The sequence below is a fragment of the Podarcis vaucheri genome (genome assembly GCF_965113315.1).
Source record: "Podarcis vaucheri genome assembly, chromosome: 1".
Classification (NCBI taxonomy): Eukaryota; Metazoa; Chordata; class Lepidosauria; order Squamata; family Lacertidae; genus Podarcis; species Podarcis vaucheri.
In genome coordinates this window covers 52,990,118-53,015,845 of record NC_138759.1, presented here as the reverse complement: position 1 = coordinate 53,015,845, position 25,728 = coordinate 52,990,118, and the positions used below count along the sequence as shown (strand labels likewise).

General features: G+C 46.3%; 3 long non-coding RNA genes across 4 annotated transcripts in view; 1 reads left to right on the top strand and 2 right to left on the bottom strand.

Annotated features, from left to right (window-relative positions):
- Positions 1-10,279, bottom strand: part of LOC309514722 — a 30,197-nt gene extending 19,918 nt beyond the window's left edge. Inside the window, exons 1-2 of the long non-coding RNA XR_014212122.1 lie at positions 9,994-10,279; positions 7,842-9,463 (exon numbers count right to left, since the gene is read on the bottom strand). This is a non-coding gene — a long non-coding RNA (uncharacterized lncRNA). The remainder of the gene's footprint in view (positions 1-7,841; positions 9,464-9,993) is intronic.
- Positions 10,280-11,870: 1,591 nt separating this feature from the next.
- Positions 11,871-24,597, bottom strand: LOC309514729. The gene is made up of 2 exons (XR_014212138.1): positions 24,510-24,597; positions 11,871-12,665 (listed from the first exon to the last, which is right to left on the bottom strand). It is a non-coding gene; the product is annotated as an uncharacterized lncRNA (long non-coding RNA).
- Positions 16,456-24,596, top strand: LOC309514713. Of its 2 annotated transcripts, XR_014212111.1 has the most exons (5): positions 16,456-17,084; positions 17,887-18,020; positions 18,123-18,249; positions 22,037-22,701; positions 24,482-24,596. It is a non-coding gene; the product is annotated as an uncharacterized lncRNA (long non-coding RNA). The 2 variants fall into 2 exon arrangements; XR_014212112.1 differs by lacking the exon at positions 22,037-22,701 and having other exon boundaries at positions 24,482-24,588.
- Positions 24,598-25,728: the final 1,131 nt, after the last annotated feature.

The window sequence follows — 25,728 nt, the reverse complement described above, 5'->3', positions numbered from 1 at the left end:
GTCCCATCCAATCTGACTGGCTCACCTTCTGGACGGACTACCAACACCTCTCCTCATATGCATAGATTTACACAGCCCCTTTTATGAGAGGAGCTGATGAATTTCATCAGGCAAGTGGCAGAGACATGCTGAATTTCCCCCCTGATCATCATTTCCCCATTACAACTTGCTATAAGATGCATTCCTTGCATAGGGTTGTAGGCATGTGTTTGCAAGGATAAACAAATACCCTCCAAGTGTCCCTATTTTCCAGGGGCAATCCTGGAATTACAAAAGCTACTCCAGCTTCTGATCTGATCCTGGAATGCCCCTATTTTCCCCACCAGTGCCGCCACCACCGACCTCAGAGAGGAGGAGGAGGAGCTGGCACTTGCCCTGAGCGACAGCAGTGGCAGCTGCAAGGGAGCATACCGTTGCCTCTCCATGTGTGCCAGTTCTGAGGTGCAGGCAGAACGCAGGGCCACCCCAGGCAGGAAGAAAGGGGGAGCAAAGCAGAGCGCAAGACTTGATTTTTTAAATGAAAAAATGCTTTGTGCGTCCATGCCTTATCTTGCCCCTTTCTAAAATTTATTTATTGGCATGTGTTTTCCTTTTGCAAACCTACCAAAGAATACCCGAAGGAGCATCTCCACCCCCATCATTCTTCCCGGACACTGAGGTCCAGCGCCGAGGGCCTTCTGGCCGTTCCCTCGCTGCGAGAAGCCAAGTTACAGGGAACCAGGCGGAGGCCTTCTCGGTAGTAGCACCCACCCTGTGGAACGCCCTCCCATCAGATGTCAAAGAGAAAAATAACTACCAGACTTTTAGAAGACATCTGAAGGCAGCCCTGTTTAGGGAAGCTTTTAATGTTTAATAGATTATTGTATTTTAATATTCTGTTGGAAGCCAGCCAGAGTGGCTGGGGAAACCTAGCCAGATGGGCAGGGTATAAATAATAAATAATTATTTATTTATTTCTTCTTCTTCTTCTTCTTATTATTATTATTATTACTACTACTACTATTATTATTAGTGCGCCATGTTAGTGTAGTGGTAGTGGAAATGCTTTGCCAGGGGGTGGGGTGGAAGGCAAAGAAGGTGGGGGGGGAGGAGTGAGAAATGTCCCTTTCTTCATGTGAGGAATGTTGGAGGGTATGTAAACATACCCTGGACAAAGTGTCCTGTTGTGGACCCCTTCCTTAGTGGGGCCTAACAGCCTTACCTCCCTGTGGTGGCAGCACAGGGTAACACAGTCTAACCCTGCTTAAAATTTCCCAGAATGCCTTGTAGAAAATGTAAACATGGCTCGATGAAGTCACCTGCTTCTGCTAGGACTGCCAGGTCAGACTGTTTTTCGTGTAGTGGGTGGGGAGGGGGTCAGGGCAAGCATCAGCTATGCTGCCCGCCATTAAAAAAAAGTCCCCAGGGCCCTATTGGTTGCCCAAGGAAGCCAGGAATTACCTGGACTGGAATTTCATTGAAGGAAAACTGGGGAGGCTTTTGCAGAAGAGTCAAGGGTGGGAGTGATGGGCATCCTTCCCTCCCTGCTGCTTTACTGCTCTAAGCAACTGCTTTCTTTAGATATAATGCGTAGTTTGGCCCTCATGCTGGTGCCATTATAAGGGGGGGCTGCATGCCTGTAAGCAGATCTTCCATATGCTCAAGAATTTCCACATATCTGGGCAAAGACACTTCCTACTGATGCCTCAGCGATTTGAAAAGAAAAGTATTTTTGATTCCTGGTGCCACACAAAGCAAAATCTCTCCCATCCACGTGGCACAAGCTCTGTGTTACTTGACCAAGAGTGCAAGCAGTCAAACCTCAGCCAGGCTGCAATTGGTAGACACCCAGGTGAGAGCCTTTAGCACAGTTCTTGCAAAATGTTCTTATCCCTGCCTCTGTGTTTATAGTTCCTGTCAGTGGCTAAGAAGCAGGATTGGCTGGAAGGGCTCAGGAGCCTCAAGAGGCTGCATGTAGCAGGAACAGGCTGTGCTCCGAAGGCCACTGAGAGCACTCAAGGCGGAAAGGAAAGAAATGAAGAAGAGGCTGGTCTGCGTCATGAACTGCAAGCCAAAAGGCGATTGACATCAGAGACAACAGGCCAGTGGAAACTGTGTCTCAAGTACAGTTCCAAATGGGAAAGGTCAATATTTATTACGTATAATAAATCTATACAATATGCAAGGAACTTATGCCCCAAATTGCTGAAAAAAATAAATTAAATAACCGTATTGCTGTCACAAAATGTCACGTAAAAAGCCATGCTTTATATGATGCACTGTCAAAGATCAAAAAGCTCTGGAAATCCAGGAATTCAGTGAAGACTTAATTTAGTATGGCTGGTGGTAGCTGGGTCAATGGACCCGTTTCCACAGAATCTTCATTCGGGGCCAAGCTATAAATGAACCTCAGCTGTCTGAACAAATCCTTTGCATTGTGGTGTATAATTCAACAAATGCAGTAACAGCTGTAATAACAACTCTGTAGTTTCTCGGTGCTCGTAATGGTCTCAAGCTCTTCAGGTAGCCAGTATCTAAGCTCTCTAATATGTGGGTTAAAATAGTATAATGCAAATTATGGGATAAAAGCCAATTTAAAAATAAAACTGCATGTGTATATATGTGCAATACCTGTCGTTTTAAAAACTCCTGTAAGCAAAGAGTCCCTAGAAACCTTCAAAGGCCTCACAATCTGCTAGGTAAAAACCTAAACGAAGATAGTTTGGAAGAACAAAGACTGATATTAAAAATGTCTTTAAAATATATGTAAAAATACAAATACTAATTTTGCTACTACTGTGCCGGTACACAAGATGTCTGCAAATTTGGAGATATTGATATACAGCTTATTCAGCACTGATTTTTGACAAAAGTGTCAGGCAGTATGTGGTCCACTCATTTATGTAGTCATTTTTATTTATTTTCTTCCATGTATACTCTGGCTGCCTTGCGTCACAGAATCCAATGGGGCTCACCTCTAGTCTCCTATCCAGGTGCTGGCCAAACAAAGACCTGCTTAGTTGTGATGGCCCCACATGCTGTTAGATCATACCTGGGGCCCTAAGAAGCATTCAGGATAAACAGAAACGCCAGCACCTGGGGCTGGAAGTTTTCTATAGCTCAGTTGGTAGAGCATCAAACTCTTAAATTTCAGAGTCATGGGTTTGAGCCCAGATTCCTGCATTACAGGGGTTGGACGAGATGATTCTTGTGGTCCCTTCCAACTCTATGATTCTAGACATTATGCTCAAGATGGGGCTAGCTCCAAAAACAGTGGCTCTCTGTTGTGCTGCCCGCCCCCCCCATTGTTACTTAAACTTTCCCTGTTTACCACCCCTGTCACTGCACCCAATGAACCAGGGCAGGAATGAGGAAAGACTCATCACTACATGGGTAAGTATCCCTCAGAGTTAAGGGGAGTGGACATTTCCCAAAGGTGCCCTGTGCTGAGAGGGAACACCCAGGGGTGCCCAGGGAGGGCTAATGCCTTTTCAGCAATCCCCCTGTGCTTCCTTATAGTGGTTGTTTCTTTGGTCTGAAGTCAAGGGCATCATAGTCTATTGGGCCTCCCAGTGACCACCTAGAGAACCGCAGGTGATGGGCAGCAGCAAGTGATCTAGTAACTGGGCAGAAGTTATACTGGCAAAAAGAATAAGTCAAACCCTGTTTGAAAAGCTTGTTTTTTCTCTGCCAGGCTTGGGCTACCTCAGCCAGCAGTAGCCCTGTTTCTAAACAGAGTTCTGGACAGGGGTAAATTACCTTGCCCTAATTTACCCCCGTGTCATTTAAGCTGGCTTCCTTGAGTCTGCCTTGCCCCTCACTCTCCGTCAGCGCCACTTGCCCTCCGTGACATTGTCATGTAGCTAGTTCTGATTGACTGAATGGTGCCATTATGCCAATATGTTCGCTACCGGCTCTCTTGATTGTCTGGGGACATATCATAAATTAGAAAGGAGCCCTAACTGGGGTGGGGGGCAGCGGCACCAAATCAGCAGCAGATCTGACTGCAAACGGGCATGAAAATACTTAGAGATGTCAAGGAGGTGTTCGGGCAAGATTTAAACCATCCTTACGTGCCAGAAAGATTCATGGGGTGAATTTTCAGTGCAGCACTATAATGATCTTCAACATGGAAACATGGAAATGTGCAACTTGGATGCCAGAGACATATATTTTATCTGTGTGTGTGTGTGTGTGTGTGTGTGTTTGTGTGTGTTTCTTTGGGGTCATTAATGGAAATCTACTCTTCACCAGTTTATTGCTTTTGGCTAAAATATTTGTCTACTGAGCTTTTCATGTCCTTGCCTGCTGCAGTTTTGCATTCTATGCATTTCTTTCTTTTGTGTGTGTGTGTGGGGGGGGACTGTTTCAAAGCTTTATAAGATGGATCAAAGAACAGGTTATTTTGTCTAACAATTGCAGTAGTGCTTGGCCAGGCCTGAGTTTGTTTTTATTGAGCTGCTATGCTGCAAGGGATGGCCTGTGATGGGTATAGATTGCATATTGATCACTGCATGGAAGTACAAGGAGGTATTTGGCGGGGTGGGGGTGGGCAGGGAAGGAAGGAGCAGCTTACTTTCGCAGCCCATCCTCTCACAACAGAAATCATAATTCCAAGCAAGAGCACTGGGCGCTAAATGAAATACAATGTTGAATCGCAGGGATGCAGTTAATGTATTTAAAATGTAAATAGCAGCCACAGGGAAGCTTGAGCAGGCTTTGGACTGCAGGAAGTGGGGAGAAAAAGTTTTACATAGTTTCTGGGGAGAACCTTGAGTCGTAGATAGGGCCCAGAACAGAGCAAGACAAGCCTCTGTGTATCCAGCTTCCAGCATCAACTAAAGCTCACATATACACAACCCTGCTTGGCCTATGGTTCTCCATCCAGCCAGGTGAAGTCAGAAAAATCTCACCCGTTTGTCTCTAGGACAACAGGGCTCACTCTTTGGACATGTAAATGGCCATGCTTAACTAGCCAGCTAAGGCCATTATCTCACAAAGAGACAGGTGTGACTGGTTCTTCTGCTACATTCTTAACTCACAGATACAGGATCAGAAGCCTGGAAGGGTCCCACAGATATCATCCAGACTGACCCCACAATCCTATAGCAGTACAATTGCATCAGGAAGTCTGGGTAATGACTCAATAGGGAAATTTCTGAGTCACTGCAGAATCAATCCTAGGACATGAAGTTGGAGAATACTGTGTGATTTCCACGGGTTCTGGTGTTTTTTTCCAGATGACATGGTGCTAAAATATGTTTTAATAAAGTGCAGACAGTGATAAATGTAGGGTATTACACAAAATAAAGAGTCAAAATGCATAAGATGGATCTGTGCATTATTATACAGGTTGCAATAGACGGAATATATCAAGAGAGGAATTATATCAAGACAGTCTACCCTGCAACCTCGTCTACAAGGAGGTCGTTTGACATGTTGTGTAGTTTTAGGAGCTACAATTCAAGTCACCAAACTGGAAAGGATTTAGAACAGAACTATGAAGATAATGGTGAGAAGACCAAGAGGACGCATCATATAGAGAAAAGTATGCTGAGCCTAGAGAGAATAGAAAATTAAGCAGAGATGGTTGGCAGCTTTTGAATTATGAAAAGAATGTGGCAGGCAAAGGAGGAGATAGAGGAGGTTCACCAGGAGAAGCAATGAGTTTTAATTAACTACAAGAAAGTAGATTCAGGGCATGTCTGCACTGCAACTAAAAGAAAAAAACTCCCTGCTCCCACTTGATACATTTTTGGTCATCACTGTAGAGATGCATGGCAAATTCAACTATTCTTTCTTTTTGGGAAGAAGAACACTATTCTGATCTACCATTCACCGCTTTCTTTTTTACTTCCTTCACTGTGTTTTTGTATCTGTGTAGCCAGACGTGGGCCAAACACAGCAAATGGTCTGGGAACATCAGAAGCTGTCGTGGTACGGAAGCTAAACAGGTGTGGCCTGAATTGTAATCTGAATGTGAGCCTTTGGGGAGTTCAGTGTATGAGCAGAATATATGTATAATAGATTCAGGTGGTGGTGGTGTGTTGTTTTTTAAAAAATAGCCAGATGCATGACCCTTGAATGCCCTAGTATCACCACTGTGTGGTGATCATGGTGCATAAATAATGTTTATTAAATGCGTAATAAATAAGCATGTGCACCTTGTAGGGCATCTGTTAACAAGGAAAGATGGAAGACTTATCTTGCCTCTCTGCAGAGCACAGCATTTGCATCCCTATGAGCGCACTTGTGTGAGCAATGCTTATACATACATATGCATGCACGCTTACGCAACTCTCCAAATTCAGTCAGTGGAAGACCTTTGAAGAATCTGATTGAAGAAGTTGAAAACACATTGGATCACCATTTCCTGTTATTTATTATTAACTAGTTATTAACTAGCAATGCTCCTGTCATGGTCTCCCTCCAGGGATATGGGTGTGGGAATTTGTCCCTGCTCATCCCCATCTGCACACTGCACGCTGGGGAGAAGGCTCCCCCACAATTTACACCCCGAAATAGCCTTCATCCAAGTTATTTGCTACCACCACAGCATTTATTTACTTATTTACTGCTATTTTTATTGCTCTTACTGTAAATTTTGTATGTTGTATGCCACTTTGCTGTATTTAATTTTTTTTTACAAAAGTGCCTTCCATAAACATTTAAATGAAATAGAATAGCAAATAAAATAATGTGAATAAGGGGTTGGCTTGACTTTACTGGGTCCTGCCATTCCTCCCTCTCCTCTATTTGCTTTGATAGTGACATAGGAGTTGCTGGTGCTGGGATAGTCCAATCAAAAGGCAGAAAATAGTAGCCTGGGGAAAAAGGCAAAAAGACAAGTTGGGCCTTTTTCCAGCCTACAGTTAGGACTGCATTCCCCAGTCTGGTGCCTTGCAGGTGATTTAAACTGCAACAGTTCCCAACATCGCTGAGCATTGTCCATGCTATTTGGGGTTGATGGGAGTTGCAGCCGAAACCATCTGGAGGGCATCACATTAGGGAAGGCAGAGTTAGGGAGCGCCATTAAAAACCACAGAGAGTCAACAAAAAGGAGGATGTTAGAGCTCACAGCCCATTTGGGAGACCTCAAAAGGGACAGCTGGCTGACCAAGACATATGAACAATGTGCTTCTCTCCCATGAGCCTGTGGGAAGTGGCAATATGGCCCACTACAAACTAGGTCAAAAATCCTGATGGCTTGAAAAGATGCTGGGATTCAGAGATGAAGTTCTGCTTTCTTGTAGAACACATGCTTTTTCTGCATTTTTCTTAGCTGGTGGCTCTGTTCAGTGTCTATGGAGTTAGGGAGGTGAGCCCAGATCACTCATGGAGAAACCAGGTGTAATTTCTCAGGGTGCTCCCAAAAGATGTCATGTAAATATAGATGCACAGCTTGGTTTATTGAGTGCCAGGGACAGTTGAGTGAACACTCAAGTCACAGAAAGAGCATCTTGGTAAAACTGCAACAACCGCCAAAGGAAGCCCATACTTGCAACCCAACATCATGCTCTTGATTACCCACTACATAGAATCTACCACAAGGGCAGTAGTAATGCATCTGTCATGTCCCCGGGTCAACAGTTGTGGTGGGAGGGGATACACCAAGAAGTTGAAGCAATGTTGCACTTTGAGATAATTGAAGAATCCCAGAGTCCTTGGCAATGTCACCCCTTGTTAGTACCTAAGCTGAATGAGAATGTTCGTTTTTGTATTGATTTTAGGAAAAATTAATCCTGTTTCTACATTCGACACGTATTCCGTGCCACAGGTTAATGTGGTTTTGGAGAGGTTGGGCAACCCAGATATTTATCTACCCTTGATCTTACTAAGGTTTATTGGCAGTTTCCGCTTACCAAGTCCTTTGAAGAAAAGGAAACCTCCTTGCAGCCAGTATGTGAATGACATTTTGTGTTCACGGAGCTACTTTTCAGCATCTTATGCCCAAGGCTCTGAGAAGAGTAAAAAGGAGTACAACAGAATTTCTGAGTTATGGTGGTCCATTTATTCCCGGGTTTATCTCTGTGTCTACATTGCTTACAACCTTATCCAAAGAGGGGGGGACCCACCAACCCACATAATTTGAATAGCAACTTGTGAGCAGCTGGGAGAACTTCTTTACTCTCTGCATGTATTTGTACGTTGAATCAATGTTCCACATCCCTGGTCTTGCCTGTTGCTTTAGCCTTCAGACAGATTGATGCTTTAGTGGCACTGGTGGTGACGACACTGTTCTCTCTCAGGCTTTTATACATGAGCAGAAAGTTCTTGTGGCAGAAGATGAGTGTTGTAGAAAAGGAGGTCCTCATAATAACCAGGGCTGTGAAGACATTAGGATACTATATCTGGAGCCTGTGGTAGCTCATACTCCATTATGGAGTTTGCTGTACAATCTCCCTCTGCCTGTGAAAATAACAAGGGTTAAGAGGGCTAGATACTACTGGGTCAACTGGTGGTTGACAGCTTCATCTATAGTTCAGGGGTAGCCAACATGGTGGCCTCCAGATGTTCAGCCCCAGGCAGCATGGCCAGTGGTGATGTGCTCTGTTGTCCAACAACACTTGGACACCACACCAGCTACCCCAGTAGATATGAAAGCATCAACCACCCATTAACCCAGTGGTATCTAGCTCTCCTGCCCACAGAATGATAATGCTTATCCCCCCCTGCTCACAACAAGAGGATGGTAATCATGTGGAATCTGTGGCCAAAAGTGGTGTCCGGTTATCTATTTAGGAAATTCCTGTCAGACTTGCACTGTGCCCAGTGGTGCCCAGAAGTGATGTAATTGATGAGTGTTTGCGAGCCATGCGTCAATTCAGAAATGGAATTATTATTATTTATTACTTGTACCAGGGCATCTGACTGGGTTGCCCCATCCACTCTGGGCAGCTTCCAACAGAAGTCAGGAGACCCCAGAATGAAAGCCAGGAATGAAGGAGGCCCAGTTCTGGCTTGATTAAGAGCCACAGAGAGCGGGCAGAGGAAACGAATGAGAGAGCTGCACTGGGACAGTGCTTATGGCCGGTAAGGGTGGGAGGTCTCAGTGGGTAGAGGCAGCTAGTCAGGAGACCTGAAATGATGAGGTTGCTCCTATGAACCAACAACTATATGGTGGGGCAAGGTCTAGCTCCTGGTTTTAAATGCTTGTGTTGGTTACCTCCTAGGGTGGTAACCTATTGGATCTCTTTGAGTTGGGAGCAGAGCTGGATTAAGGCCTTTAGAGGCCCTAAACACAGAGAAAATTATGGTTCCCCCTATGAAATTCAAAATAAAAACAATGCTAAATTATATATCTCCAGTGGGTTTTTTCGGGGCGGGGGGGACACAGGGGTATGCATACCCCTAAACATTTTGTTAATCTTTGTACTTTTGTCCACTTACTGTATTTATTTTCCTGATATGAACAATAAAATGGTGGTTTTTCTTGAGTCAAAATGAGAGTACCCCTAAAGATTTTTTTTTTAGGAAAAAAGCACTGTATACAGGGACGCGGACTTATAAAAAATATTGGGGGGGCCCGGGAAAGCTCGTGAAATGTAAATAAGCTCATGAATATGCAAATAAGCTCATGAATATGCAAATAAAGTGGCGCCGCCCCCTCGTGAGCGAATAGGGGAGAGCGTGCTGTGTCTATTAATCAGCTCCGGAACAGCTGATATGCGGGAAACGTGGGGCTAGCCGGAGAAGAGAGGGCGAGCCCCCTCCGCTCCGGCCCTAAACCGCTGAAACCGCCAGGAGGAAGGAAATTCCCCCCGGCAGAAGCAGCGAGGCAGGAGCCCCCGCCCCCGGGGATTCCCTAATCTCGCGGGGGACGGCCGGGGCTCTCTGACTAGGGCGCGCGGCTGGCTGGCTGGCTGGCGAGGGAGCAGGTGGGGAGGAGGCGGGGGACGGCGGCGGCGCTCTGCTGGAAGGGCGCCCGAGATTATTGGGGGGGCTGAGCCCCCCCAAAAATTTTTTTGAGGGGGCTCAAGCCCCCTCAAGCCCCATGGAGTCGGCGCCTATGACTGTATATATCTCAAAATGACACAAGACTTTCTTGTATGCTGAAATTAAAACAGCTCCTTTCTCGATTTTCTGATTGCCAAATTCTGCACAAGTCCATCAAAGCTGGGTCAATGAGGCCTTCTTTCGATTTGCCTTGGAAAGGAGGCACAGCCCCTGCTTTAGGTGGGGATTAAGTAATAAAAAGAGAACAGGAAAATGAGGAAAGAATGTGGAGAGGAGTGTAAGGAAACCTAATACAATTCTGAGTTTCCCGGTGATAACTACAGATATCAAATTCTTAAGAAATACATTTAGGAAACCTCTCCTTTTCCGGTGCCTCTGCTTTGCTGGTGTCCTAAGCACATGCGGAGTCCTCCGCGCCCCCCCCCCCGCTGAAGCTGCAGACTGCGCGGTCGCCAGGCGGATCCCAAGGCGCGGATCGGGCCTCCGACTCGCCCTCCTTCCCATTGCCCGGAATCCCCGAGAGGTCACGTGGCTTTTGGACTTTCGCCAGGGGAGAAGACTTCCCGAGGTGGGTTTCTATAGGGTTCCAGAGAAGCGGGAGAGGGCGAGTGGGCGGCACAGCAGCAGGAAAGCCCCAACTTTAGCAGCCGAGGAAGCGTCTGCGGCGCCCAAGTCCGCCGCATCCTGCGGGTGGCCGGCTGCGCGGCGGGAAGCGCAGCGCGGCCGCCGCCTGCCTTGTTTTCGCCGCGCTTTGGACGTCGCCATTTCTTCTCCTCTGGCGCCCTCTCTTGGCCCGTAGCAAATACGGAGCCGAGGAAACGCAGTGGAGGGATGAGGGCAGAAGCGGAGTCTCCCCACCCCCGCACATTTATTTATTCATTTATATTTATTTCATAAGATTTATACACCGCTTGGTTGGGGGGGGGGGTTAACCGCTTTACAAAAAGTTAAAACAAAATTAAGGGGGGGCCAAACACAGCCATACTTTGAAACACACAAATTAAAATACTGAAACGGATTAAAATAAGCATCTGGGTGGGCTTGTCTAAACCGGAATATTTCTAGCAGGTGCAGAAAAGAGTGCAGTGAAGGTGCCTGCAGCAGAGCAGGTCTGTTTCTTTCCCATCGCTATAGAAAAGGATGGATGATACACGGATGGAAGGAGGAGGAACCAACCAAGGGCCAATGCGGAATCCCATTTGCCCCTCAATACAGTCGTGGTGGGTTATCTGAAACGGTGCGTTTTTAACAGGAACTTGTGGCCCTCCAGACTCGTTCCCAGCAGCCCCAGCCAGTACAGCCGATGGGCAGGGAAGATGCAAGTTGTAGTCCAGCAACAGGGCCACAGGTTTCCTATTCTTGTTACGCACTTAGGAGGCAGAAAAATAATTGCCTCTGTTGGAGAGCCCTTCAGGTTGGAGGTCTGGGCCCTCTTCACTTAGCTGCCTCCATTAAATGAGCCATGGCAACAGCATAAATTGGGGGGGGGCTCTATCTCCCCCTATTCTTTTCACTGAAAATTAAATTCATGCTACTTCCAGATCCTGAAATATGAAACTAGGAAGAAACAATTGTCATTTATGAGTATCTGCTCTTCTCCCAAGAGACTTCAGAACTTTTGTTTAAAAGCTGCTTTAAACAAAAAATAAAAATAAAAATGCACATGACTGGTAGTATGTATTAAACATGCATCCCCTTGACCCTGGGTGGATCAAGAAGCCTTTCCCCCATCTCTTCTCACACACACCCCCCCACCTCTGTATTTAAAACTTTGTTGAGTGTCTCCATTTCTGGGGCTTGAAGAATCTTGGGATACAAGCCAAGAAATGTAGAGTTGAAGAAGTTCAAGCTGAGCCAGGAAAATGTGAGGTTCCTACAAGGTTCAGTCACTGAAAGTTAAAAAAAGTTGTAAAAGCACGTAACCGAGGCTGTGCTTTTTGCAAACGCTATGCTTTATTCCCAGCTCTATTTCCAGTACTCCACTGATGCAAAGCGAGGCTATCTATAGGTAAATAGGTCATCTTTGCTGCTGCTGTTCTGAAGTGCCATCTCTTTGTCACCTGTTCTCAGCTAAGCTTACCTGCTGCTATGGTGTTGCAAACTGCCCAAGTTCTTTTCCATGAGGATCAAGTGAATGACAAACGCAACGAGAAGGTAGTCAGATGGTCCCAGGTCTCTCCAAGTGGTCCATTATATCCCAATTTTCACAGGAAACTTGCTGTAACAGTTGCTCTCCAACTTGTTCTACACTGTTAACGTGTTCAAATCTTACTTAAGGTTCATCCACAACTGCTGGGATAGCCAACATGGTGCCCTCCGGATGTTTTCGGGACTACTGATGGACTTGTACTCTGTCAACATGAGGAAGTCACCACATTGGCTAGCCCTGCACTGGTGCCTGTGGGAAATCCTCATGTGTTTTTTCATTGGCATGATAATGTAGGAGGTCCTTCATTCCTTCTGTTTACTAAAATATCTTGCATTACAGGCTTATCTTTGGGCAGTTGTGACTTGAAAACATTCACCCTACATTATGCACTTATAATAATGCATATTAAAAACAGATGGCCTTAGTCACTGATCACCAGCTTAAAATTTATCACTTGTGCAGAATCCACCATCTATAAAGGCTGCTTCACACATGCTGTGTTTTCTCCATGGAAATAACCTCTGTGTCAGAAAAATAGGTCCCAATGTCCTGTCAACACCAGCATTCTGGCTTTTTGTACCTGTGAAAAATAAGTATTTGCGTCACACTTCACAACTGACAATGCAACTAGGTTTTTTGTTTAATAAAAGGATAACTTCATATGAAGCAGCCCATCAAGAACAAAGGGATATGTGCTTTGTCCAGCCAGCAGAGGGCAGCTTTTCTATACTTCTGCATTGAGCAAAAAAGCCCTCATAATTTCTTTCCAATGAATATCAGGAAACCAACTGACATATCACACACACACACACACACACACGGTCAGTCAGTGGCTGCAAGTGAGATGGTGCTAGGGTTTAACACACATAAATCAAAAGTGTGAAACTGTAAAGCAATGCACAGATATTGACAATGTTCCTAGTGCTTCTCCATGGCGATATGGTACACATACAAGAGATTGTATGTGCAGCTTATTGAAGTTCCTAGCGAACATCACTTGCATTTATCCTAACCTGGGAAAAGCCGGAAATTTTACATGTCCTGAGCCCACACTCAAGTCTTGTAGTTTACACTGTGCTGTTGGAATCTCTTTCTCTCTTGGGATTCTGTAATGTACCTATAACACTGAGCAGGGTTGGCCTTGAGATGTTGGACTTCAGCTCCCATTATCCTCGACTATTTAGCCATGCTGGCTGGGGCTGATGGGAGTTGGAGTTGAACAACATCTGGAGAGCTAAAGGCTCCCCACCCCTGATATATAGAGTATTAACTCTGAAAGACAGTGTCCACAATCCAGCATAAAATTAGGATTACAAATCATTTGTTTTTGGTGTTGGGCTGTGGTTGTTTGGAAGATAGAACCAGACAGCATCTGCTTTGCATCTCCCTGATATTTCATGTTAAAAAGATTTCAGGGTGCAAGGCCAGGGTAGGCCTGCGCCCAAGCCCTAAGTGGGTTGCTGCCAGTCAGAGTAAAGAATACTAGAACAGACAGTCTAACACTATTACTTGGTCTAAGGCGGTACTTCTTATTTTATCACCTATAGTAGAATTGGAAATTTCTACTGCACCCTCCCTTTTAAAAAGAAATATGGAGACAAGCTAAGGAATGAAAAGTCAGAAATCTCCTCCCCCTTATCATAAATAGAGAGCTAGAAAACAAAATATAAGTGAACTCTGAATTTCCCTTGCAAGAGTGCTTTTATGTAAAGGAAATCTAATTAAGGCTGAAAAGGATTACTAAATGTTCCTGACTCTTTTCTTCCTGGAGTCTAAACTGTGAAAATCTCTGTGCAGAAGTGCCTGGGGGGGACGGCTGGGGCACCACTCTGTACTCAAAGGCAGCCCAAGAAGTGAAGTGAACTTCACATAGCCTAAGCCTCACTCCGCCTCCTAATTTCGGAGATGACAGATGTTGCCTCAAGGCATGTTATTTTAAACACTTCTGTGGCTTCTATATCTTCACAAGTTTGATAGATGAAATCAGATGTTGCAAACTAGCTAAAAACAAATCAGTTACTGAAGAAGCCCTAGGCCTGTCATATGTGTGGGTCTAGTTTCAGTATTCAGTGTATCCCATTTCTTAAGATTCCCTTGGTACACTTCTCAGATCCACACATTATCCTCACCACGAAAGGAAATGTCCGTTCCAGGGCTGGATTAACCATTAGGCTAAATAAGCTGCACATCAGGTCCCCAATGTTTTCCCTGCAATTAACTAAGTGCACTTCTAACTAAACAGTGTAAAGTGATACAGTTCGCAATGCCAAGTTCCTTTAAAATCCTCCGTACTCAGAGCATAGTGGCTGCTCTCTTCTCATAGAGAAAAGCATAGAGTATTTTTCCATGGTTTGTATGAATTTTTAAAAGCTGACAGTCCTGCACAGCATAAACAGCAGGCCATATAGGATGAAGGGTGGTATACAAATTGCAATCATCATCACCATCTGCCCTGGAAGACCTGATGCAGAGGGCTTTCTGAATCCTAACCCCCTTACGGTCCCCCACCCCAGGAAAAAAATGACAGAGGGGGGGGGGAAGCATTGAGAAACCACTCATCTCCCTCACAGGTCTTCTGGTGCAGACTGCAGGCGTCACAGCTGCATTTTGTAAACATAAAACCACCACCTGCTCAGAGAAAAATGGCAGGCAACGCAGCATTGTGGGTCAGTTGGCCGCAACATACCCTGGTATTCCCTGCAAGCAAACCTAAGAAGAACCATCAATCTTAGGATTTATGATTGTGATGCAAGCTGAAAAGTATGTGTCACCACCACCTGGTCCAAACGTCAGAGAAGCAATCCCTTAATGTCAAATAACCTTTTCTGGGGAGAAGCACAGTGTAAATTTTAAGTTTCCCAAGAACATTCATACACCTTTCCTCTCACACACATCCATATGGACATGTATCATTATACATAAACCAGCATACGTAGGCTCCTGTGCATGCACACATCACAGATGCATGCACGCTTGAGGAGAAGCAGAGCCCTGGGCATCACCACCTCCATCTTCTATGAACACCAAGGGGAAAGAATCTACGAAGGGACAGACACGACTGGGAACAGAACAGCCTTCCGTCTTTCACATGTGTTTCCCATTCCTTGTGAAACTTCCTCGGGTAGGCGCTGTGTCTGCTTCACAGGGCCGAGAGAGGCAAGGCTGGGATTAGAGTAAAAGCAGATGAAGAAATCAGACAAATCTGTGTCTACAGAGGTGCAAGGCAGAAAGGAATGTGTGCCTATGTTGAAATAAATGGGCATAGCTACACTTATAAGGCATGCCTACTCAGAAGTACGCTGCACTGAGTTTTGGTTATAACCACACCATACGTTTACAGTAAATTTATACCACCTTTGGTTTCCCATCCCCCCAAAAAAGTGCTTTACCCATCATAGAGGTGCAATTCCAAGCACTCTTAACAAAACAGCACTTCCCAGAATCCCTTGTGGTAAGTCATAACTGAAGTGGTATAATAATGCTTTAAATGTATGGTGTGGCTGTGACGTCAGTGGGAATTGCTCTCAAGTAAGCACTTATAGGATTGAAGAGTTACCCTTCTGTTGGATTTAGGCCAAAGGGGAAGGGGCGTGATTGTGTGTGTGTCTAAGTTGATTCCACTTCCCTCTATGGGGAAAGGGATAGGTGACAAATTACCACGATGAGGGGTTAGTCTATGGCAATTTGTGAGCTATCCTTTACTAATGTTAGTAGTAGTAGTAGTAGTAGTAGTAGTAGTAGTAGTAAGCCGTTCTGACTGGGTTGCCCCAGCCACTTCAGGCAACGTAATAAAACCTCAAACATTAAAGAACAATAATAACAAAATGCGAACAATAATAAGAAATTCAGTTATGGTCGTCATCTAGTTACACTCCACACTTTCCTAAATGTCTGCACATTCAGAGACACCCATTTGGAGACACCCATTTAAAGATGCAAGAGACATTTGATTCAGTCCACATTTAAATCCAAATTTATCAATTCCACACTTTTCCAGAACAATATGAAAACCATCCTTTAAAATGTGCGCTTATCCAATTTTTGCAATGCAATTCTCCAACCAAACGTTGGATAATGCAATAAATGCATACAGTGGAAGACAATGTGCATAAAAATAAATATATTACTAAAACTATTGTACAAAAATGCATTGTATTAGGAGAAATTGCTTGCAAAAATATGTACACGAGTCAAAACTGCAGACAAAAATGTGCTTATTAGGATAAAGTTGCACTAAAATGCTGAAGAATCTTTATTATGATTTTTTTTAATGCAAATTGCTACAGAAATGTGGATAAGTGATTGTAAGGTTGGAAAAATGAGAACTGAGAGAACTGAAATGGACAATCCTTCCATTCCTACCCCAGTTAATGATAGCATCTAACGAAATCCATGGCTCCTGTGTTCTGGCACAGGATGTGCCTGGGGAGGCCAGAAGGTATTTTCAAGGATGGAAGACCTTGAGCAGCAGTAACAAGAGGTTCCCTTAGTAATTCCGTGCCAACCCCACCCCAACCCACAAAAGCATCTGTTGAAGGGTAACAGAGCAAAATGAGATGGGCAATAGACCTGGATAGGAACTTGCAATGTTGCCATGGCAACAGGAACACCGTCTGTTGCTCCAGAAGTCTCAGATCCACACAAGAGGCTGAAGGATCTCTACAGGCCTGAGTGGTGTGTCGTGATCTCTTTAGAGGGAAGGACAAGGCAGCTGAGTCCATTCAAGTCATAGCTGTGGGGCCAGGGGTGGAGATGAAGGTCTCTGGGTGTTGTCAGCGCTCTTCCCTCCACATCTGAGGCTGCTGGGCCCCTCTCTGACACATGGTATTGGGGAAACATGGAATCTAAAATGGCAGGGGATCAGCTCACCTGCCCCTCTTGCTTCTCCTGATCTGTTCCCCAAACTTCTGTCTACACCTTTTCTTAGATGGTGAACGAGTCTCGCAACCCTGGCTGCATTCTTTGTGGATTGCCTACCCCATAAATGACACTCCAGCAAGTAAATTACCATAAAATAGCATTTTACAAGCACTGTAAAAGGGGTTGATTACTTGCTCAATCAAGGAATTCATTGTCAATAAACATCCTCTTCAGGGCTTTCTATTGTGTGCCAGCGCAGTCTGTGAGCTGAAGCCAATCACGCGCATTCATTTTTCCAACAATTTTCTTAGAATAAATGTCATCTCACATCCAGGGGGATTTATTAGCCTCCTACCAAGGGAGGGGGAGGGGGGAAGATCCCTAAGAAATATTCCACTGACATCTTCTAGGTTTGTGGAGGGGAAGAGGGAGGGTGTGTATTTCATCCGTGTATCTGGGCCCCCACCCTGTGAGTGAGGGCTCTTGCCAGCAATACAGCTGAATGGCCGGATCCAGATTTGGCTGACTGGTTCAGCCTTGCCTGCAGCATCAGCATCTGAAAGGCAGAGGAAGGTCTATCTGGCACAACGCAAGCAAATGATAGCAATAAACAAGTAGAATAAAATAGCACACCTTCCATTACTTCCTGAGTCAACAACACTACGGGGCAGAAGCAGTTGCCAGGACACCATCTTTGGATGTCCCAGAAGCTCTTCCTTCCATAGCTGCCATATGATGCAAGCATGTGCAATGCTTTTTGGGAGCACAGCCCTGCTCTGGGGGCTTGGTGCCCAAAGCTAATGCTTTCTGTTGCTCTTGGAGTGCAAGCTTTTATCCAGATGTGCATGGAGGAGATATATAGTGGGAGGAGGGAGAGATCAGGGGGATTTTTGGAAGCCCTTTTTTGTGCTATTTGAATTTTAATATGCTTCTCCCTCCAGGCTGTAGATGGCTGATTGACCCCAGGACCCAAAAGGAAAGAAAACGCTCAGAATTAATTAAAAAACCTGAATTGGAATTTACTAGGGCTGTACCTCTGGCTTCTGTCTTGGATACTGATACCCGGCAGATGCTGGTAGGTGGAAAAGGATTGCTCAGTCGAATCTAGGGAAGCCACAAATTCTCCTACACCAAGAGATCACATTATGTCCCCTGCCTCCTTTTATGGTTATTGCAGAAAACTGGACCTGCTCAATATGTCAAGGATAGAACCACCATCCCCTGCCTTGGCTTGAATTAATCCCTGTATGGAACAGGGAAGTGCTTGTATAGATCAAGATTGACAAAACAGCCCCTTTCCCTTGGTGAGTATGTGTGAGTGCATGTGTGAAAAGAAGGATGTACACAATGCTTGCCCCCTCTTCCAGCATACTAAGGAACCCCATAAGCTATAGATCGGATTCAGTTCACCTTGGATTAGAATGCAGCTCGTTCTGAAATGGAGGAGAGAACAGCAGTTTGACATTAACAGGCTATACCAGGCAGACAACATAGCAAAATCTATTGTCACAAATGGAACCTGCAATACAGGGTTGCAATATGGTGGACTCCCTCCTCACCATTTCAGCCACTCCATTCTGTTCCTCCTTCCTCACTCCAGTTTTCTATCTTCGCCCGCCCCCCTCCAAACCGCCAGTCACTGAATTTGTCCTTTTGCGAAGCTTGGGGTTCCCCAACCCTGACAATAATAACATCTCCCTCTTGGGTGGGGTAGCGCCATTTTGGCATTTTAAGCAGTGGCAGTCACATTTGTACATCAGAAAGAGAGGGAATGATGCTGGAAATTTAAAAGAGTAAAGGAGAAGGTAAAGTTACCTGAAATTTGGCAGAAATCATTATAACCAGTGTGTTAAGAACATAGGGCGAGGGCGTCCGCATGGCCCATCGCCTTCCCAGGTCGGTGAATCAGTGCATACTGGTAGCTGGCAAGGAAAATTGACCACCTGAGGACGCGAGGAGACAGCACTTGGGGGGTCTGCTTTTCGGGGGCAAACAAGCCAAGCAACGGCTTGTGGTCAGTCACCACAGTGAAGGGCCGCCCGTACAAGAAATCATGGAATTTTTTTACTCCCTTCACGATTGCCAGACCCTCCTTGTCAATTTGCGAGTAGTTCCGCTCGGTTGCGTTGAGTGTCTGGGAAAAGTACGCCACCGGTACCTCTCTTCCATCAAGGAGTTGGTGCCCCAGGACAGCGCCAATGCCATAGGGTGAGGCGTCGCATGCTAGCACCACCGGCAGCCTCTCGTCGAAGTGTGCCAAGACAGAGTTTGAGACAAGCAAGTCCTTGACTGCCTGGAATGCAGCCTCCTGGCGCTGGCCCCACACCCAAGGGGCCCGCTTGTCCAGGAGTCTGTGTAGGGGCTCCGCTACCGCCGCCTTGTGGGGAAGGAAGGAATGGTAAAAGTTCAATAGTCCCAAGAAGGCCTGAAGTTCAGTCTTGCTCTTGGGCGCTGGGGCATCACAAATAGCCCGTACCTTGTCCCCAGTCGGGTGGACCCCTTCTGCGTCCACCATAAATCCCAGAAAGTCCACCTGAGGCACTCTTAGTAGACATTTTTCCCGCTTCACCTTGAGACCCGCCGTCTGGAAACGGTGCAGAACGGTGCGGAGGCGGTCCTCAAACTCCTCTGGTGTGGGCCCGGCAATCAACACATCATCGAAGAAGGGGGTGACACCAGGAATCCCTTTAAGGAGAGAGTCCATTAGATTCTGGAATATGCCTGGTGCCACGCTGACCCCGAATTGCAGCCGCTTTACCCTGAACGCTCCTCTGTGCGTCACAATCGTCTGTGCCTCTGCTGTGGCCTCATCTACTGGCAGCTGTTGATATGCTTGGGCCAAGTCCAGCTTGCCAAAAATTTTCGACCCAGCCAGGGTGGCAAGGACATGGCTGACCACTGGCACTGGGTATGCGTGGGCCGTGAGGGCCTTGTTTATGGTACATTTGTAGTCTGCGCAGATGCGGACCGAACCATTAGGCTTGACGGGTGTGACGATTGGAGTTTCCCAGGGGGCATTAGGCACCGGCTCCAGCACTCCTTGCTCCACGAGTCGGTCCAATTCCTCGTCTATACGGGGTTTCAAGGCGAATGGGACCCGACGGGCCTTGAGCCTGACCGGTCGTACTGCGGGGTCAAGCTGTAGCGCAATGGGGGGGCCCGTATACTGTCCCAATTTCCCGTCGAAAACCCCTGGAAATTCCTTGCATATGGCGTCCACGTCCACTTGTAAGCTAGTGTGGTTCACCCCGGTGACAGCTAGCCCCAGTGGTCCAAACCATGCCAATCCCAGTAAGCTAATGTAGGGGCCCTTGACCACAAGCAAGTCCAGTTGCCGCGTCCGCCCTCGGTATCGCACCCTGAAGGTCCCCACCCCCATTGTGGGGACCTTACGTTTCTGGAAGTCCCGGAGGGTGAATGGGGCCGGCCTGAGTTTGGGACCCCCAGTAGGACACAGTTTCCTTAAAGTCTTTGCCGAGATTATGGATAGAGTTGAACCCGTGTCAAGCTCCATGCGGCATGGGGCCCCCTCTATCTGTACCTCTACATAAATTTTCTCTACATTGGGGTGGGGCAACTGGTATACCTGGCAGTCCGTGAGCTCCGTCGAGTTGCCTTGGTGCGTTGGGCCCTGGGACCTGGGGCTCTTGGGTTGGTCATCTGATGCCTGGTGTCGGGTGGGCCGAGCCCGACACACCCGGGCGATGTGTCCCGATTTTTCTGCACTGCCTGCACTCTGCGTTGCGGAAACGGCAGGTCCTCCTCTCGTGACTCTCTCCGCAGCTTGCACAGTTTCCTCCTTCTCGTCGAGGCAGCTGTGGTCTGTGCGCTGCTTGAGTGCGCTGCTGTACTCGGTGCACCTCCTCCCTGTCGGATCCTGAGTCGTCGGTGAGGTCTTCGTGGTGGACCCTCGGTTGGGATGGCAGGCTCGGCCGTGCCTCTCGCGTCGACCTCTCGGCAGCTTCCGTTGCCAGGGCCTCCTCCAGAGCGACCTGGAACGTTAGGTCCTTCTTAGCGTAGAGGCGTCGTTGCAGCTTCTCATCCTTCAGGCCACCGACGAGGCGGTCACGAAGCATGTTCTCCAGCTCTGAGAAGTTGCAGAACCGGGCGGCTTGGCGGAGAGAGGTCACAAACCCAGTTATGGTTTCCCCAGGGGCTTGTCGCTTTGTGTAGAAGGCATTTCGACGAGCCACCACTGAGGGCTGCGGCGAAAAGTGCCCCTTCAGCTGTTCCATTATTGTTTTGTATGGAACAGTAGCGACGTCTTCAGGTGCAAGGAGAGCCCGGGCGATTTCAAACGTCTCCTCTCCGCAGACGCTGAAGAATATCGCCCTCTTCTTGGCGTCTTCTTCGTCGGTGACCCCTTTGGCTTCTAGGAGGAAGGTGAAACGGGAGGCGTATGCTTCCCAGTCTCCAGATGCTGGGTTGAATGGCGAGAAGCTGCTGTTGGCTGCCATTCTGAGTTCCTTGTGTCCCGGAGCTGAAGCCTGGATACACGGTGCGAGGCAGCGGTGCGGCAGGTGGCGGTGCTGCGGTGCTGTGTGTGGCAGTCAGCTCAGCGGGATCCCACCTTCGTCGCCAGTGAAATATACTCAGAGTTGCAGAGTGATTTCATGCTCTTTATTCAGCTCATAGTGGTGAGGAGGAATGGATGAAAGTCCCCTCACAGTATCTGCTTATATACATTATTTACACAATGGGCTGCACATGATTGGCTAATTCCGGAATTCTACTGTAAGCCAATCAGGTTGTGGATTCACTTCAATCTGGAGCAGGATTGGGTGGTTCCTGCCAACCAATCATACTGCTGCATTGTTCTTGGACCAATCAGACTGCTGCATTCTGAATCCTATTGTTCTAGGACTAATCAGACTGCTGCAATTTGGATCCTATTGTTCTCAGTACATAACAGCGAGCTATGCTGAATCAGACAAAAGACCCATCTTCTCTAGCATTCTGTTCCTACCGTGATTACCCAGATGTCCAAGAGAAGCCCACATGCAGGATACAAGTGCAACAGCCCTCTCCTGCTCATGTGTTCCTAGTAGGGAAATTCATTCTGTTAGTTTGAGCCCTGTTCTCCAACTTAAGGTCAAATTGAATCCTGATTCTGTCTTCAGCGGCGTTGGCTACTCCTCCCCGTTTGGTGTCATCCTCAAATTTGATGAGCATCCTCTCCATACCTTCATCCATAAAGATGTTGAAGAACAACGGGCCCAGGAGCAACATGACCTACTTCACAAGATTATAGCAAGCATAAATGGGATATGAGCTGGAAAGAATCCACTGCTATTCCTAGCACCGAGAGTCTCTGTGTTGTAACTGTTAGAGTGTTGGACTACCACCTGGGAGACAAGGGTTCAAATTTCCACTCAGCCATGCTGCTCACTGGGTGACCTCAGACCGGTCACTGTCTCTTGGCCTAACCCTACCTCAGCGGATTGTTGTGAGGCTAAAATGGGAAGGGGAGGACCATATACGCCACCTTGAGCAGCTTGGAGAGAAAGGTGGTGCATAAATGCAATAAATAAATAAAAACCTGCCAGCTTAGTACCTTTCAGATGCTTTGGATTGCAACTCCCACCAGGCCCAGTCAGCACAGCTTTCCAAAACATTGGGGGGGGGGATACCAGCTTGACAAATGCTGTGGCAACAACAATGAAGTGCTTCTTCCACTTCTTCCAGCCCTAAACTTGGGCCATCTTGGGGAAAAGGTCCTTTCTGCTCCTCTCCCTCCTTTCTGCTCTATCCACATGGTAACCGGCCTTCCCCCCTCAACACCCCCCCCCCCGCAACTTCCTCCATTTCGGCTCTCTTCATCCACACCCACTATTTAACTGTTTAGGTATATAAAAATAAGTGCGCTTACACACACACACACACACCACTAGACAGTGGCTTTTTATGAAGAAGTGTAATTTGGAAACACTCGCCTTTGAGGTCAGAAAGTAATTGCAGCATTGGGCTTGTATGATCCAAGGCAGAAATTATCCCCAGGCAACCATTAAAACAAGGGAGGATAGCAGACAACATGGAAGGACAAGGGAAAATCAACCCAAGACAAGGGATATCACCAGGCAGCTTATCAGATCCTTAAATCTCACTACCAGCACCGTGTGAGCCTCCTGCACAAGGCTCAGGGAACTAACTAAGCTAGCACCCAGGGAAACATTTCTGTTGGCCTCCATTTATGCTGTGCTCTGACCTCACTTACCTTCATTCCCCCACTAGACATTTCCTGTTGCCTTTTAAAAAAATTCTTTAAGTTGTTTCAATCCGTTTCTGATACAGTTTGATGCTGCATTTTAATATCCATGTTGTGTTTAAATTGTTGTAACCTTAGGGTGAAAGGCGGCTAATAAATTGTAATAATAATATTATACATGACACTGAGTTGCCATTACAATTAATCAGAATTTTCTAGGAGATGAAATGAAAGATACCAGTAATAGTACAGTAGTAATACAAATATTCTAGGTGAGTGTGCGCACGCACACCCACCCACCCACCCTTTTCTCAAATGATTTCAAGGTGGGATGCAGTTTTTGTCCTCTCCACAGTGCATCCTCACAACCACCATGTGAGGTGGGCCAGGCTAAGAGATAGTTATGGGTCTAAGATCACCTAGTGAGTTTCATGGTTGAGTTGGAGGATTTGAACCCTGGTCTCTGCCCCTGAGCTACAGCCCTGGTTTGTGTGTGTTTTCTGTTTTATTGTATATACTGCCATGTTATATTGTATGAAGAAGAAGAAGGAGAAGAAGAGTTTGGATTTGATATCCCGCTTTATCACTACCCAAAGGAGTCTCAAAGCAGCTAACATTCTCCTTTCCCTTCCTCCCCCACAACAAACACTCTGTGAGGTGAGTGGGGCTGAGGGACTTCAGAGAAGTGTGAGTAGCCCAAGGTCACCCAGCAGCTGCATGTGGAGGAGCGGAGACGCGAACCCGGTTCCCCAGATTACGAGTCTATCGCTCTTAACCACTGCACCACACTGGCTCTCCATCTCCATCAATGAACTGGTGTTATATAAATGTTTTTATAAACAAAAAAATACTATGAAGTTAAAATACATCTCATGCACTACTGAGCTACGTATATTTCACAAATTCTTTGCCACCACTACTGTGAAAGCCTAACAGACCAAGAACCTAAAGTGAAGCAGTGTGGTGTAGTGGATAGAGCAGAGATAGCCAACATGGATATTTGACCATAATTCTCATCCACTCCACAGTGGTCAGGGTTGATGTAAGCTGCAATCCAAGAGCATCTGGAGGTCACCACTTTGGCTATTCCTGGGTTAGAGAGTTGGACTAGGGCTGGGGATTTCTGGGTTCAAATCTCCACTCAGCCATGAAGCTGACCAGATGACCCTTTCTCAGCCTAACCTACCTTATCATCGTTGTTGTGAGGATCAAGTGGGAATGGGAGGGAGAGCACCACGGCTGCTGTTTTGATCTTCTGAAAGTATGGATTATAAATGAAATAAATAAAACCACCCTATGACTGGGAACGAGTAACCTTTCTGGCTCTGCAGGCTGGTGTGTCATCGTTGGTTTACTTACTGTATGCAGGACAGATGTGGATCACAGTGCAGGATTAGGCAGGATGGAGGTCTCCCAGAAACATCACAGAGATTAAAAAATAAAGAAGTCTTGATGCAACCATTTATTCTCTGTGCTTTGTTTCCAGATCCAAAGTAACAGGTTTTACTTTGGAAAAAAAATTTTAAGCAGAAACGGTTGTGCATTTAGGGTGTGTGTGTGTGTGTGTGTGTGTGTATTCTTCCTTCTACCCATTCCATCTCCAGGCTTTCATTCATTTTGGTATTTCTCCTTATCTAAACAATATTTTGCACATGAAAGGAAATTATTTTCAGTCTCACTCCAGAATTTGTTACAAGGGCCTTTGCTCTGCGGCCTTCAATTTTGAATAATCTAGGAGGAGACAGGTTTTAATTTCCTCCCTTTGTGGCATCCCTGGGTCAACCCTTCCCAAAGCCAATGCCACTGGTTCACCAGGAGGGTCATTTTGCCTCCCACTCCCTTTTGAAATCCTCCTTAAAAAGTCATTCAGAACCCTAAACCACAAGTGAGCAATTTAGGTTACAGTCATTGCGGGTCAACTCTTTTGGCCTTTTGCAACCGCTTTTCATCTCCAGACCTTGGGATTTTCATATTTATTTTATTTCTTACTAGAAATATCAAAAACCCAAAACCACAATAACCATTTGGGGAGCTCTTCGCAAAATAAAGATGCAAGTCTGATCAGGGATTACACTTGGCTAAGTACATCCGTTTGCCATATGAACATAGGCAGAGCTCTTCGGATCAAAACCAAGTCCCACATAGTCCAGCATACTCCTTTCCATGGAGGGCCAAACAGGGAAGCTCATGAGCAAGACAGTTGTATACCTGTACAGTGCAAAGTGAACCATGCCTACTCAGAAATAAGTCCTATTGAATCCAATGGGACTTCTTCCCAAAAGTGCAGCTGCATTGATTCCATGCAGTACTTCACAGGCAGTGGTAGACTACTGTTGTTATAATTATTCAGTGTAGTACTGGATTTTGTTCCAGCAGGCATTTTAATTGGCATTTGATTTTAAGAACATAAGAAGAGTCTGCTGGATCACGCCAATTGCATCCTGTTCTCACAGTGGCCAACCTGTTGCCTCTGGGAAGCAGAATTTGAGCGCAAGAGCACTCTCTCCTCCTGTAGTTTCCAGCAACTGGTTTTATAGTTTTGCCTCTTTTTCCCCCTACTGTATCTCTGTAAATTGCT